Below are 4,715 nucleotides of genomic sequence, written 5' to 3' on the forward strand. Positions count from 1 at the left end.
CTTTTGCATTGACTGATTTACATTTCAGGGCCACCGTAAATAACTGATTGATTCAAAGTTTCATTTGTCGACACAAAATAAAATCTTGTCATGAATTGTGAACCACACAATGGCATCTTCTGACAGGAATTTATTTATATATTTTTTTCTTGAGTTTACTTTATTGTATTTTTTTAGGGGCAGGCTTCATTATTGTTATTGCTGTTTTATATTGTTATCCTAAAGTTTACTTCATATTGATTATATTATAATTTTTAACACTTTTGAAACAAAGCTATAATTTAACATGAACTTATTTAATTAAATGGTAGCACATGGTGGATCATCTGAAATAATGAGGGGAATTTAAGAAAAACAGCTGTGGATGTTTGAAACTGAATCCTGGTGTGAGGTAACTGCAAGAAACAGTACATAGCCTGACACAAAACATAACCTAAATAATAGAAAACTGGATTAAAAAGGCGTCATACCTCACTGTTCTTCCCCGTCCCCTCAGGCCCAGAGGTACTTAAAGCTATGGTGCTATAACAAGAGCCGGAGGAAAAAAGGAAGATCTGAAAGGGTGTCGACTGGGTTTTCTGTGAGCAGCTGGCGTAAGCAGCACTTTATTTTTCTGTCCTGCTAAACACTTCCCATTACCGGCGACCCAGAAATGTCCACGAACCTCCGGAAAAGAGGGATAAATAGGATAAGAGCGGAAAACGAGGAGAAAATATCAGTGATATTCCAGACATACAGGAAATATGATTCACAGGCAAATATTAGTCGAGACAAAAAGAAAACATTGAGGCAGATATTTTGACCCCTTTCTTAAACAAGCACTTTGTTTCACTTAACAAAACATTTAATCTCCTTAAGTCTTTAGGCTCTTTCAGCAGTGATTGTTTGGCAGTTGGAAACAAAAGCCCTCGCTCGGCAATTTTGCTCCATCATCCACTTCCACCGATATTATTTGCTCTGGGCTGCCATCAGAAGTGATGAGAGCCAGGACAATGCCTTGCTTGTGAATCATCTCATCTGTTCTTCGCTGTCAAGGTCTGCACTCATTGACACTCTGGCTATTCATACAGGCAGACACACTCACACATTCGAACTGTCAAACCCCCACCGTGAAAGACAAAAATACCCACCTTCCCACCGCAAAGCTTTCATTAACTAATCAGACTAAAGTTTGCACCCAGCATTTTATGCGTGTAATTTGTCACTCATAAGTGATGGCACCCTGCACAGGGTCATTTTTAGTACCACTTTTGTCTCTTATTTTCTTTTACAAGAGAGCCTTTTTTTGTATAGTTCACAAAAAAAATAAAAATAAATATCTTTGTTCAGTTAGAAGTTTTTATTGGGATGATGGATCAATTGTGTTTATTTTCAAAGTTCTCCTGATATTGTCACAGTGGGAAATATTCTGTTTTTGTTAAATATTTACAAAATTTCTTAAAATTATATTTAATTATATTACATTTTATTAAATTTGTTGATATGTGAAAAACAATGGAAGGGCAACTTGTTGTTTTTAAAAAGTGTTTTTTAAGTGTTTGTGTTTTTTGTGCTTTTTTGGTATTCAATTTAAAACATTTTGCTCTGTAATGTTTGTGGATAAAGTCAGTAGGAAGAATAAATTATGATATTATGATTATTGATATTATGGCAACCAAATCGGACAAAGATTTTGTCCGTCATACAAACACATTCTTTTAATTCCAGATCATCTTATAGTTTTAGTGCCCAGCCTGTTTGTAGTTCTTTGCTTTTGTAGTTATAAAAAAAATACAAAAACAATAAACCTTTTTTTTTCTTTTCTTAATTATAATACACTTCCATAAAAAAGCGAAAGGAGAGAGAAAGCAAAAATATTTAAATGAACAGAGAAACTTACCGATTAAGGATTCAGAGCACCAAAAAGGAAGCCTCAAGAGGTGCAGCCATTTTGACTGATGTTTACTTCACCCTGTTGTCTAAAAACAAATGGTAATTCATTGGCTCCACCTTTAAATCCAACATACTGCCAATAAAAAAAAAAGAAAAAAAAAAAAAGAAAAAAAGACAAAACTGTATCCACCAACGTTGAGATTTTTCCATGTGTTCTGTGTTGTGTTGGCGCTCCAGTCAGTTGGATGAACGTGATTGGATGAGTGTGGGTTTTGGGTGGAGGAGCAGGACAATATAAGAAGGTTTGTGGGAGTGTGAAGAATGAGGTACGAGTAAGTCAGAGCGGCGTGGTTACGAGTTCAATAAAAAAAAAAAACCCAGTTGGAACCGGTCGTCTCTGCTTTTTCATTACGTCCAGAAGGACCTTACAAAACCATAGCTTGTTGCCGACACCAAAATTAAATTTGCCCTCATTTATACCAGTGGTTACATTTTAAAAAATAACCAGCAACAGGTGCAATCAGGTAAGTAGAATTTTCTATGTTTTTTAGCCCGCAAAACTGCAGGTTTTTTTTAGACATAAATCAACATTTTTATACTTTATTTTCTCTTCTGTTTAAATTTGCAAAATTCAAATCTTTGTAGAACAATGTCAATGTCTACAACCAATCACACTAGGCGTTGTTTGAAAGAAATGACAATAAAAAGCATGCAAAATTGCGCAAAAAAAGGGAAAAGTGAACTGAAGGGAACTAACGTTATTCCTACAAAATCTGATGTGGATTGGCTGATTCACAACGTGTAAACACGTCATTACAGTAAAGTGCTGAATATCGACACAAAACTTTTTTACTTTTCTTCAGAATTCTAAAGCTCTGGTGTTAAAGGGCTCAACATAAATTGAAACTTTAATGAAATTAACATTTTTGTTTTTAAAAACAGAGCGTATGGGTCTGGTCAAAACCTAAAGTAGGCCTTTAAAGTGTTGCAGTTCCACCAAAGACCACTGGAGGCAGGTTGCGAGTTAGGTTTTGTGCGTCATCTGACAACACATCAGATGAGCTGATGTGGCTGTGATTGCTCAGGCACCGTCCCTGGCCACCAGCCTACAGATGTGTGCCACACCATCGCTCTCTGGACTCGAGAATGGAACAGGAATGCTGTGAGAGAGAACTGTGACGGATCTCACAACCAACAGCCGGAGTAAACACCACCCTCCCAACTGTATCCACACCTATGCTAGCCATGCCTGGGCACTGGTGGTAAAAAAAAAAAAAAAAAAGATTTTGTGAGGGGAGCCAGAATCAAATCCCTGTGGTGCTGTCACTGCGGCACAGCCCAACTGATGTGCCGGGAGTCGGCGCCACGGCTTCATCCTTTAGTTCCAATGTAAGTGTCATCACAATGTCAAGGAATGAAAGCAGCAGCAAAGCAGCAGATTTTAAATACAGAATTACTTATTTTAATAATTTTCAATAGGAATTTATGTGACTGTTTTTATAATCAAAGTTTGTGCGTCGAATATCACTAAAAATAATTATTTGCCCTTGTTTTTAGTAATAAAACACACAGTGACTAAGACTGAAACTTTAAAACATTTACCTTAAATGCTAAACACATTTCTGACCTCCAAAACAATTTTACTCAGCATGTAAGGGGAAATGAACTATACAAAAAACTGCTTTATCATGGTAATAATTCCAGTTCCTCCTCTGCAGCATTCCTACTGCCTAAAAAATAATCATCTGGAACAAGTAGAGAAAAAAAAGCTATAAGTATTTTACTGAACAAACAAATTTAAATGACCTTAGTTTGAAAAAAGCTATTCAATTCGGTTTTTTAATGTTTCATGTTCATTTCTCGCCCAGGATCTGCTTAGTTGTGCCTCATCACTGTCTTTATCTATAAGCTCCTCTTCACAGTGATATTTTTCTGCTGAATCCGGAACTCTGAGCAGGAACATGAACTCTGGCAGCGACTTTAAATGGCTTTGGAAAAGATTGATAACTGTGTGCGGATGCATCTCGAGCAGGACATTGTTCCTGGCTGAGGGATGGAGCAGCAATGACAGCCCTATTGTCTGGAGAACAGAGAAACCCTTCGGCATTCATCGTCTTCACATGAAGCACCCCCGGGGGGCCACCAGCACCCACATCTTTCTGTTTCCACTGGGATAAAACAGACCCTGGGTTAGCTCTGCCAAGACAAACTAATACAATTAGAACACTTGAGGCTCATGAGACTGTCTGTTTTCTCCAAACCGGATCCTGTTGTTTTAAACATAATCAGGTTAAGCGATTTGTTAAACTCATAATCTCTAAAATGTTTTAAAGTACGAGATCAGATGTTATGTTTGCAAATTAGGTATTTTCTGGCACTTAAATAAAGGAAATGTTTTAGGAAACAATAAAGAATGAACTTGCTGTTAGTTTGCCAAATTGCAAAAAAACAAAAACAAAAACAAAAAAAACAATAAAAAAGGCTTGAATTAAGATAAAAAAAATGTAATAGCAAATCCCTTAAAAGTTGTCATTAAGTGTGATGTAAAGAGGTGAATATACTTACTAATAAATGACAGTTGCAGATTTTTTTTTTTTTGCCTAATTTTCTTTTCATCTGAGCACTACTGCCCCCAATGGAGTAGTTGTTGTAATTGCACAAAACTTCATAGAGTTGCGAATTTGTAGAAATTTCAAGAATTTTTAAAATACTTAGAGATTTCTCTTCATTTGTGCTGCAATTAATTAGTATTTCTTTATTAGCGATTAACTTTATAAAGCAGAACAAATAAGATCATTTGAGAACATTTCTACTCCATCCATTTAAACTGAGTGTGAGAGATG

The 4,715-nt window shown here is 36.2% G+C and overlaps 1 long non-coding RNA gene across 2 annotated transcripts in view; it reads right to left on the bottom strand.

Moving 5' to 3' along the window:
- Positions 1-4,715, bottom strand: part of LOC112147807 — a 6,728-nt gene that overhangs the window by 1,668 nt on the left and 345 nt on the right. Inside the window, exon 2 of one of the 2 annotated variants that reach the window (XR_002919538.2) lies at positions 1,880-1,958. This is a non-coding gene — a long non-coding RNA (uncharacterized LOC112147807). Of the gene's footprint in view, positions 1-1,879; positions 3,575-4,715 lie in introns of those variants that run through there. The other variant, XR_004949557.1, reaches the window with a different exon arrangement.

This window comes from Oryzias melastigma, linkage group LG17, assembly GCF_002922805.2.
Source record: "Oryzias melastigma strain HK-1 linkage group LG17, ASM292280v2, whole genome shotgun sequence".
In the NCBI taxonomy this organism is placed as follows: Eukaryota; Metazoa; Chordata; class Actinopteri; order Beloniformes; family Adrianichthyidae; genus Oryzias; species Oryzias melastigma.